Source organism: Triturus cristatus, chromosome 3_2 (assembly GCF_964204655.1).
Source record: "Triturus cristatus chromosome 3_2, aTriCri1.1, whole genome shotgun sequence".
Lineage (NCBI taxonomy): Eukaryota > Metazoa > Chordata > Amphibia > Caudata > Salamandridae > Triturus > Triturus cristatus.
This window is the reverse complement of record NC_140584.1, coordinates 959623405-959635846: the sequence shown is the minus strand read 5'-3', so window position 1 is coordinate 959635846 and position 12442 is coordinate 959623405. Positions and strand designations below refer to the sequence as shown.

Genomic DNA, 12442 nt, shown 5'->3' with positions numbered 1-12442 from the left:
ACTCAAAATATGCTGACCTTTAGGAATGGTTCCTCTGGTAGAGGATTACATCACTTTTGCTGCAGTGTATACCAAGACATGGTACACCATCCATTGCTGTTTTGCCTGATGTGCTAAAACATATTCAAAATGAATACGGGGCAGCCTCAGCCCTGGACTTGGGGAAGAAACTGCTGGACAACTTTGCCACAGTCTTCTCAGTAATTTTAAGTAATATTAATCAGGAAGCAGCAGCATTGGCAGTATGCCAACATTTCACACAAGTTCCATTAGTGAAAGGTAATTCTTAAAAGGATAACTCCAAACTGGCACCTGAGTCTTCTAAGAAATGGTGGGATAATGAGAAAAATAATCAAGAAAAATGTAAAACACAGGGTGTATCTCTTTCACAGGAGTCCTCTGAAAAGCGCTACAGCTTATGCCACCGTGAAACACTTAAACAGCCTGATAGGTATCAGTATACTGATACACGTCCTTCTCATTCCTTTCAGGAGTCATCTGAAAAACAGTCGGAGAGAGGATGACAATCAGAGCACAGGTGTGGAGGAGTACGTAAAAATAAAGAAGAAGCCACAATGCTCTCAAGACTTCATTGTGAAAAAGAAAATAAAGCATCCACAACAAGAGCCTCCATTCAAAAAGTAGACAGTGGCAATTATTTCAGTTAGACATGCCACGAATACTGAGGACTCTGCTTCTGAACATTAAGTAGGCTCTGACTCTTCTTCTACATAGTGCGGCAGAGATATCAATAGTTCACCAGAATCTTCAAGAGTTCCTGGTGGCGAGACCAACTGAAGAGCTTGTTAAGGTGGTAACACCAGATCAGAAAATCAGCTCTCCAAACTGATTATATAATTTGCATCTCCAAATTGAGGGAGATAAAGAACGCACCATTAAGGTTCTGTTTTGGGGGAACCTGACATTTGGCTATGACATTCTCTGGGCTGAGAAAGATTGACCACCTGAGTTTGTAACAGAAGCCCTACGAGTAGAAGCTGTGATAAATCCAGCTTTCTTCTGCCTTGTTCCAGAATCAGTTAAACATGCGTATGCCAAGGGATCGAAACGTCGTCTATCTTATATGTACCGTAAACGCAATTGAATTAATTTCTAATGTGTAACGGTGTCTCTACATATTGTTTGCTTGTTGCATTTCTTTGTACAAGTTACAAGCATTTTTTGTCCTGCCTGAGCCTTTTTCTGAATTTGTGAATTTCTGATCACTTGTGTGTTTGTTATATATCTTGCGTTGGACGCAGGATTGTGTCCCACTTTATTCTTGTGTTTTATGTAATTTGATACATTATTACATTTTCTGTCCGGCTGGACCGCTTTAATACAGCACTGATTTCAGGCCTATATTTATTGTTTTCTGTGTGAATCTCCCCTGTCAGGGACTATTTTGTAATTGTTACGTACTACTACCCAAGGTCCCTCACCATTACAATTGGATTCCCTTGTTAATTAAACACTTCCACAAGCCCCAGCATTATATTGCAGTCATGTTGGCTGCAATGAAGATTCACCTGATCATATAATACCCAGTGCAACCTCAGTACCCCTTTAAACATGAGGCTGAAAAAGCAGTTAGACAAATATTAACACAACTTGAATATCAAGGTGTCATCGAGCTTTGTCTCTCACAAATGACCAATCCCTTGTAGCCAGTAGGAAAACCAGATCACTCACACAGAGTAGTCTTAGAAAGTCACACTCACATATTTGCAGTAATAAATGCCACAGCGTGGCCCTAATGAATAATATAGTGCGCAAAAAATATAAAACCACATTAGATATATCGAATGTATTTTTCTGCCAAAACATAGCATCTAAAAGCACGTATTTGACAGCATTTACCGCCCTAGGGTCCCAAAAACAAATCTGCAGTGTGGCACAAGGATACAAGAACAGCCCAGGTTTGTTCTCAGGCCATGTAACAGAACTGTTACAAAGAATGGACAATGAAGCATTGTCCTATGTCGATGACATATACCTTACGGATGAGGACTTGGATGCCCATCTGATCAGAGTAGATCACATAATCCTGGGATTTGCTATGGTTGGATACAAATTTAATTTAAAAAATCTAAAATTGCCTATCTCAGTGACCTGTTCTTGGGATACTAATTGTCAAATGAAGACAAAAGTTTAGCGCCACAATTCTTAGAGAAGTGCTCACTTTTACAAACACCAACCTCAATAAGAAGGCTACAATTGCTTTTAGGTTTTGGTAGAACATACATATAAGATTATACACAACGGGAATAACATTTTTTAAACTGATCCATCAAGACTTCTTAAGCACACATTGAACAACAGAACACACAAATATATTGTGTGCAGTGCAAACTGACATGCTAGCTGCAAAACACTTACATACACATGTAAACACAACAAACTTGGTAATCCACGTAAGTGTGGGAACCACAGCATACACATATACTACTTTCAACGAGGGTGACACTGTACCAATAGCATATAAATCGCATCTATACGCCAATGCTGAAATGCGTTTTTCACCCCGACAGCTGCTGTGATAGACAGCTGCCGTGATAGAAAGATCGTTGGCTCAGGGAAAACGCATGATTGTCGTGACTTTCATCCCTGCCTTAGAGGCTGTCACAAAGGCTAGCATTACTAACGCGAAAGCCTACATCCAAGATGGATACAGTGGACCAATACACTACCAGCAACTGATGTAGACTACATATTTGACTTTACACTACAAACACAAGCATACCTACAAAATGAAAAAGAATATCCTCTTCCCAGTTAAATAAGGCCTCTTGATCAGTATGACTTTAAAGTTTATGCTTATGGTTCTGCCCAGCCTGTAGTCAGAACAATACACCAATATTCGGCTGCTTGTGCAGCAGTAAAAGGTCAAACAAGGGAAGGAGAGTTCTAGCCTCTAATAACATACTGAACAGCTGGCTGAACTGAATTATCTTCTTCTGGCACTAGCAAATACGGACCCTGAGTTCCCCACACTTATAGGGCTAGATGTACGACCCTACCAAGTTGCAAGTCACAGATTGCGTTGTTTTGCGACTTGCAAATGGGAATGTACAACAGTGTCTCAGACACGGTTTGCGATTCCTTATGGGTAGAAAATTACCTGCCTCATTAATATTCATGAGGCATGTGCAATTTGCAACCCCCATTAGGAATGGCTAGCACTCCCAGGGATGGTGGCCTGCTGGGGTCAGCAGACCACAATGTCTGTGACTGTTTTTTAAATAAAGAAGTTATGTTTTTTAATGCAGTCCATTTACCTTAAAGGAAAATGGTATGCATTAAAAAAATGATAAATGAAACGTTACTGTTTTATTTTTTAAGTTACGCAGTGGTCCGTAGGACCACTGCCTGCTCTTAAAAAATATTTTGAATGCCAGTCACAAAGGGGAATGGGTCCACTGGGGGGTCCCTTACCATTTGCAAGTGGCTTACCACCTACTTGAAGTAGGTGGTAAACTGTGAATGTTTTGCGTCCGCAATTGTGGTCGCAAATCAATGGTACATACCATTGGGACTTGCTATTAGGAAGGGACGCCCTTGGTACGCCCCTTACTAATAGCAAGTCGCAAACCCTATTTTGCGAGTCGGTAATAGGTTGCCGACTTACAAAATAGGGTTTGTACATGGGCCAGACCTATTTTGGGGTCGCAAACGGGCTAATTTAACGTACGAACTGCAAAAAATTGTTGTTTTCTGGCCCATAGTGTGTGATTCATAATACTGTGTCTAGTCTTATAATGAGTATTTACACTATTGAAGACAAAATGGATTCAGTGACTCAAAAGGTTATATTATCAAGCATAAAATGCTCTGGGGAGAAGTGACAAGTCTCAAATCAAATTTGCCACGTTCTCATGTTATGTATACACTTAGCCACCAACGTGTTGGAATACACTTTGCAGGGAATTCAATGACCGAAGCCGGAAAGGCACCAGTGGAAACTGCTTTCTTCACTGCAGTGACTTGTTCCAATACGAGAATAGATGGAGAAATAATGGTAGCTGTCACAGCTTCATGCAGAGGCACTCCATTTCCCAAGTCATAGCCAGCAAAATAGTTCTATCTAAGGAGTGTGCAGAGTATTCTGTTTGCTCGTCTTCCAGTAGTGGGAGATAGAGCAATACCAGATTTGAACAGCAGGCCAGAATACGTTTTAGCGGCACATGAGGTGATGCTTTCTGCCCATGCAGGGGTGGCAGCTACAGTTTCACTGCTACAGAAACAACACTGGTGGCCAGGTCTATACAAACAGACTAAAGACTATGGGCCAGATGTAGGACCATTGGATTTAGCACCTCACAACTTGCGACAAATTGCGAGGCGCAAATTGCGAGGCGCTAAATCCAAAACCCAATGAGGTCGCAAATTGCGAGGCTCATGAATATTAATGAGCCTCTCGCAATTTGCGAGCCCATTGGGAATGACAGGCCCTCCCAGGGATGGTGGCCTGCTGAGCTCAGCAGACCACCATGTCTGGGACTGCTTTTAAAGAAGCATTTTTTTTTTAATGCAGCCCGTTTTCCTTAAAGGAAAACGAGATGCATTTCAAAATATGAAACGTTTTGTTTCATTTTTTAAGGGCAGGTAAAGGTCCCTGGGACCACTGCCTGCCCTTAAAAAATATTTTCAGAGCCCGTCACAAAGGGGAAGGGGTCCCCTGGATAAACCCTTCCCCTTTGCGACTCCATTACCACCCTCTTGAAGAGGGTAGTAACTTGAGAGTGTTTTGCGATTCGTACATGGGTTAGAGAGTCACTATTTGGAAGGGAACGCCCCTTCCAAATAGCGAGTCTCTAAAGACTTTTTTGCGAGTCGCAATTCATTTGGGACTCGCTAAATTGTGTTAGTACATGGCCATTCCAATTTTTGCATGCGCAAACAGGTTGCTAACCTTTTTGTGCATGCTAAAATTGGTCGTACATCTGGCCCTATACCCTTAAATGTGACATCTAGCAGCAAATTAAAGTTTCCACCATGGCATGCACAGCACAGACACCTCTCTTAATTTTGAACAAGTCTCTTGTCTCCATTTCTTTAGACCTCTTCAGGCTGTTATCCAGTGATAGTTGTCTTAAATACTGTTGGACCCGGCCCTTTTTGTAGGGTTATCTCCAAACCTTTTGCCTTCTTCCTCCTATTTTTTCAGCCCTTTAGCTTTGGCTTTAGGACTCTGGGCAGTTTACTACTGCTAACCAGTGTTAAACTGCACATGCTCTCTGTCTAAATTGTATTGGTGATTGGTTTATCCATGATCAGCATATGTGATTTGCTGGTATTTCCATAGTAAAGTGCACCAGGTGTGCCCAGGGCATGTTAATCAAATGCCACTAGTGGACCTGCCGCACTGATTGTGCCACCCACATGAGTAGTCCTGCAAACATGTCTCAGACCTGCCACTGCAGTGACTGTTTGTGCAGTTTTAAATTGCCATTTCAACCTGGCAAATGCACCCACTTGCCAGGCTCAAACTTTCCCTTTTACGGTAGGAAAATCACACCTTAGAGAGGCCCAAGGCAGCTCCATGGGCAGGGTGCAGTGTATTTAAAAGGTAGGACATATACTGGCGTGTTTTACGTGTCCTAATAGTAAAAAAATGCTAATTTCGTTTTTCACTATTGCAAGGACTATCTAGCCAATAGGGTAACATGGGGATTGCCTTGAAATATCTTTTTAATGTAATTTACCATTGGAAGCAGATAAAGGTTTAGAGTCTCTGAACTCAAAATGTAAAAATACATATTTGGGTGAAGTTGAATTTTAAATTGTGTGTTTGAAAATGCCATTTTTAGAAAGTAGGCATTTTCTTGCTTAAGCATTCTGTGCTTCTGCCTATCTGTAGAATACAAGGTTGGGTTGGCTAACAGTTGGGCTCTAGTGCATTCACTCTAGACAATCACACAAAGAAAGCTGAGGTGTGCCTTGAATATCCTGATGGGACATCACCAGGCTGAGGGGCCTTCCTGAGATAGAGTGGTAGGAGGAGTTGTCACTGACACCTGAATAGGGCTGTGCCTGTCCTCACACAAAGCTGTCTCCAGCCCCTGTAGTGTGTCTGGAGCCAGATCAGGGAAAGGCAAGGTCTTGTGCACTACAAAGACTTTCTTTTGAAGTCTGCCTACTTCAAAGGCATAAAAGGATATAAGTATTGGACCTCTGACACCCTAAAATCAGAACACTTTTGGACTGAGGTCATTCTGCCAAGAAGAAGAGCAGGATGCTGTAGGAGGGACTGCCACTCTGCCTGTTGCTTTGTTGTGCTGGCCTGCTGATTGCTGCATCTGTCCTGGGAGTAAAAGGACTGGACTTTGCTTTCTACATCCTGGTTCCAAGGTTTCTCCAAGGGCTTGTGCATGCTTGCCTCCTGCTAAGAAGTCTCAGGGCCATCAAAGACTTCACCTACCAGTGCCTGGGCACTTCTGCTGAGAGTACTGACTTGCCAAGTGTTGCCAAACCCATTTCCTAGGCCCTTGAAAGTAGAATCTGGTGATCTTAAGGAGAAAATTCATACATCAACTCACAGCGCCTGTTTTCTCGATACATCGCTGCACAAGAACACAAGATCGGTGCATTGCCACTGCCTGCCCCGAAGCGTGATTCCTGATTGGAGCATCAACCACAGCTTTCACAACAGTCCCTAGCTCGCCGTGCATCAGAATAATTGCTGTAGCCTGAGTCCCGAGCACTATGTCACCGATATCCATGCCATACACTCCGACGCAGCACCTGATTGCCGGCTGTGGAATCGACGGAATGCCTGCTTTGTGGCTGGAAAATCAACGCAGTGCCTGCTTCTCCACTGTCGCATTGATGCAGTGCATCTGGATTTTCAACACATCATCCCTCGATGCCGATACTTCATCGACACCGCAAGGCAGTGGGAAACCGAGGCACCGAGTCTAGAAAAAGACGCATCACCTTTGCTGCCAGTAAGGAACTGACATCCCAGTTCCAAGGTTCTCCAAACGATTGTGGGTACCTGCCTCCTGTTAAGAAGTCTCACGGCCATCAAAGACTTCACCTACCAGTGCCTGGACTCTTCTGCTGAGAGTCCTGACTTGCCAAATAGTGTCAAATCCAGTTCCTGGGCCCTTGGAAGCAGAATCTGGAGATCTTAAGAAGACAAATCCACGCATCAACTCCCAGCTCCTGTTTTATCGATGTATTGCTGTACAAGATCAAGACATCGCCGCTGCCTGCCCCAAAGCGTGGTCCCCTGTCAGCGCTTTGACCGCAGCTTTCACTGCAGGCCAACTGCGGCTGCTGCAGGTAAGAACGGTGGGGCAGTGGGGCTCTGTGAGGGAGAATTTCGAGAGATGAGCACGAGAGAAAATTAAAGAAATAGTTTATTTTCCCTCGTGATCGTCTCTCGAAATCCCCCCTCACCTGGTCCCACCGCTCTTACCAGAAGCCGCAGCTGCCACATTCCCCAGCTCGCAGTCACAGTGCGTCACAAAAATCTCTACAGCGTGAGTCCCGAGCACCGTGTCACCGATGTCCATGACACCTGCACCGACTTGGACACAGCACCTGGTTGGCTGCTGTGGAATCGACACAGTGCCGGCTTTGCAGCTGGAAAATTGGCACAGCGCCTGCTTCACCGCTGTCGCAATGTTGCAGCGGTCTGGATTTTCAACACATTGTCCCTCGACGTCTATACATAATCGACACTGCACCGCAGTACGGAACTGAGACCGCATGTCTGGAAATCAACACATCACCTCCCCTTCCAGTAAGGAACTGATGCACCACCTCCCTTGACAGTAAGGAACCGACACGTCACCTCCCTTGCCTAGCAGTAAGGAGCCAACACATCCCCTCCTCTGCCTCACAGGAAGGAACCAACGAATCACCTCCCTTGTGTAGTAAGGAACTGATGCATCGCTTTACTTTTCTGACGCCTTACCTCCCCTGCACCTTTTGACACATCTAAGGTACTCTGTGCTAAAACAAACACATCAAGTAATTTCTATGATATAAACTTGCTTAATGTTTTAATAGTGATATATTGACTTGTGTATTGGATTTTTGTCGTTTTGATCTTGTTTTGTTCAGATAAATATTGGCTATTTTGCTAAACTGGTATGGGCTCCTTTTGTATTGTTTTCTCTGTGTTACTGTGTGTATGTACAAATAGTTTACACATTGCCTTTGAGATAAGCCTGACTGCTAGTGTCAAGCTACCAAGGGGGTGAGCAGGGGTTAGATTAGCTGTGTTACTCCAATACTCTGACTAGAGTCAGGGTCCATACTTGGACAGAGTGCAAACCACTGCCAACTAGAGACCCCATCTCTAACAAATACATACTACTAGCAGTAGATTCCTGATCTCAATTCCTGTCAGTATGGACACAGTGATTGGCTGATGCTTGAACTGTTATTAAAGTATTTTGCAGTAGCTACATTCCATTTGGGCCCGTGTTTGCATCAGGCTTACCTTTGCACCATGAAAACATTCAATGTAACTATGCAGTATTCCTCCCCATACCATCCAAAGGGAAATTTTATTGTAGAGAGGAATAACCATGACTTTAAGCAATCTTTAACAGCTAGATATTAGGTTCAGATCGTAGTTGGGTGCATCGCCTATATGGGGTTCAGACAGCTTTACATAATCTGCCAAGAAGATCTTTGGGTGGTCAGACTCATTATGAAGTCCTGTTTGGGGTCCCGATGTGTGTACCTGACCTAGGCAATCCTATCCCAGTCACGGCTGAAATGCCTTTTGATATTAGTCAACAGCTGTCTTAAAGGAACTGAATGACATCCGTGAAGACAACAGCAACGAATTGAGAAACCTCCAGCCGCTGAGGAAGTGGGGCCACAGCCAGCAAATCCTGGCTGGATTCCAAAAATTGGGGATCTGGTCTGAGTAAAGGTTGTGAACAAAAAAGAATTCAGCTCAGCATACAGAGCACCTGTGTCTGTACTAGTGGTTGAAGGTACCAGAACTGTACTCTTGCTGGTTGTAAAAACAAAACATTTGTGACAATCAATCTGACCAAACCACACCATGTGGCCAGTCCTAAACAATAGGCCACAAGAGATCCTGAGTAGTTACCCACCTCCTCTCACTACCATACACATACAGGATATCCGGTTACAAACTTTAACCACAGTTGAAGTTGATACACCCCGGCTGGGGAAATCTGATACTGAAGTTATGCTACTTCCAGTCACATCAACTAACTACATTCTAGTTTTATATGTAACTCCACAAAATTCATCAACAAATATCAGCAACAACATTTTTTACTATGTTCCACTATTGGATTCAACTGTAAGTTCAATATTACCGCATGATGCCCTGTTTTCGCACAAACTGCCTCCGGCTACTTTGTTGACATTGATGTATTTTCCTCGGATTCATCCGACCGACCACCGCATGGAACTCGTGCATTTATAATTTGGCTCAAAACAACATATTTTGTTACAACATGGATTTATATTTGGATTTCACTGGCATTGCTTTTTCTTTCAAACTGGATTGGCTTTGTAACGGTGTTTCTTATACTCTTAAATGGACACTATCTACCAGAACACTTTGCGGTTGTCCTGTAGTTGAGGTTTTGAAGCCTCATTCGTCATAACACAGAGTGCAAAGAGACTTGTCTCTTGTGAATATTTCAGCGGTTCCTCTCATTGATGGAATTGTTTCGGATAAGGTACCTTTTGAAATATTTGGACTGACAGAAATGTTACGAATACCTTATGTTTTTAAATTGACACTTCAAGAAGTTTTTACTCCTAACACCGTCTCAGATGTTTAAGACTTACATACAGTTAATTCTATGCTTGCTGTGCTAGAACATTATACTGTATTTGAGATTGAAGACGCATATAGTGGCATCGTCTAATTATGATGAAATGTATTGTTTTCACCACTATACGCACCACTTGTTACACAGAGCTAATACTCCAAGTGCAGTATTTAATGATACACAATGGGAACATTGCCCTAACCCACCTGTGGTTAGTTCCCAAACATACATAAAAAAGTTTGCCTATTTTTCTAGAAACAACCCAGTAGACCGTGTGTCTTATTATTATAAACTTGTTCCTTCCTCATTAAAGAAAAATATGCTACTGGATACCAAATGGATTTTTTTTGGCTTATTTCATTTCCCAGTTGTCGATACAAGGATTTAGCTTTTGGAAAGACAATGTTGACTTAAAATCTGTTTGGGGAATGAAAGACTGGCAAGTTCAAGGTAAGGAGGCTTTGTTTGAAGCATGTTTAATACCAAGACAGATAATATTCCTGAACAGAACAGTGCAGCAAACATCTTGTCTGGGCGTTGTTATGTTATGTTATGTTATGTTACATGAGTTCATATAGTGTTAGCCAAGAGTGTCTTGGTGCTGATAGCTAATCCTAGTATAGAGGCATGGAAAGATGAGTAGATCACAAGTTAAAATGCCAGGTCTTGAGAAGCCTTCTGAAGACTAGCAGAGATGATATGGATCTAATGTGGGAAGGTAAAGTATTCCAGACTCTGATGGCTCCTGCGTGTAAGCTGCAGCCACCCTATCTAGCTTTCTTAAATCTGGATGATGTGACTGTATATGAGCCCATAGATCTAAGGTTGCTACTAGGAGTGTACCAAGAAATCGAGTTTCTCAAGAATTTTGGACCTGTGCCATGTAATGCCTTAAAAGTAAGGCAGAGAGTTTTGAATTTGATACGGTTTCTAAATGTCAGCCAATGAAGTTCTTTAATGGCTGAAGTAACAGACTGATGTTTTAGCACGTTGAGCAGAACTCTGGCATATGAGTTCTGCAGTACCTGTAGTTTGTTTAGATATTGTTTCTGTAGGTTGATGTATAGGCTACTACATAAAGTTAATTTTCAATAGAACGAGTGAGGCGATAACAGTTTTCCTTGCGCTATCTGGAATATATGGAAGAATCGTTCTGATGATTCTTAACATATTATAGGAGATGGATATAATAGAATTAACTTGTTTTCTGAAATTAAGTTTGTCGTCCAAAATCACTCCCAGACATTTAACCTTGGTAGATGGGGTGGGGAGTTGTTCGATCTCTTATGGCCAGCAATCAGAGGTCCAAAAACAAGCATCATTTCCGAAGACCATCACTTCAGTCTTCTCCGTATTCAGCCTAAGGCAATGCCTGTCCATCCAGGTGCAGATTTCTTTCATACAGCAGTGAAGCTGGGCACTTTTGTTATTTGCCGTGGAGACCACAATTTGTGTATCATCTGCGTAGGAGGCAAGATAAAAGTCTTGAACACACCAAATATTCTCACGTTTAAACATTTAGACAATTGACAACAATTTACAAACCACACGGAGGAAGAGCTCAACAACATGCTTAAGAATGGTACATACAATTCTTCACATTGGAGTCTTGAGGGGTGGTTAGGTTGGCCATTAAACACCAATGAGTGCCATGCATGTTTTCTGAATAACCAAAAGGGCTTTGGAATAAACAGACCTGGCCCTCGTTATGTGCAGAAACAACACTTCGTGGTAGTAAGAACTTATTGTGTGGGACAGTTGTGCCTTGATAGGTTATGGCACTCCATGTTAGATGAAGTGAAAACACCCTTGTCTCTCCTTTCGAATGACATGGATTTACAGGATTTGTTTGTTAGGTCCTTGAAAGCCACATTATAAATGTTTCTTATATGCAGTATACAACGAGCTTTGGAAAGTTTCCTAGCTGAAAACTTCTGAACTGATGTGGTATGACTACATTATCCAACAGACTGTATTCTTTGAGAAACATTGTATCATCAGGTATTGACAAAATACAGTGATATGTCCCTCTTACAACATGGACAGAGCCAGCTCCAATCTATTATGTTACATGGACATTAGAAACTCTACGCAGTGGTCACAAGTCATGGTGGCATTTGAACATTGCAGATTTCTTTTTTGCCCGATAATTTGACAGAGGAGCAGAAAACAATGGTTAAAAAAGAATTGACAGACATCATGTTACACATAGAGCATTTAGTAAAGTTACTATCACTGTGGCAGAAACACCATCAGCTGATTGGATAGTACATGGCTTTATATCTCCCCTGATACCAACATTCCACTTCAATAGCTGTTTGAAATATAATCATGATAATGTAATCATTTTGCACATTAGCACTTTGACACTTTAAGTTGATGGTTAAGCACGTTTGAAAACCTGCACACAGTCACTTTAATTATTTCTGAAGTACATGTTCCAAAATGCAATGGGGCATAAACAGGAAATGAGAGCGGCAGTTGAAGGAAATGATGCTGAACTGGGGTGGCGGAGTGGGCTAAAGAACGGTGATGGATCAAACCCAGATCTGTTGACTGGGTGTTAGTGTTTGATTGGTTCTGATGCTCCGTCCATCACCACCCCCTTTTGTACCGATGCTATGTGTTGTTCATCCCGTGATCAAGGTCTGAGGAGAGGACTG

At 42.4% G+C, this 12442-nt stretch overlaps 1 pseudogene; it reads left to right on the top strand.

Annotated features, from left to right (window-relative positions):
- Positions 1-9444: 9444 nt before the first annotated feature.
- Positions 9445-10167, top strand: LOC146858889 (uncharacterized; annotated as a pseudogene).
- The last annotated feature ends 2275 nt before the right edge of the window (positions 10168-12442 follow it).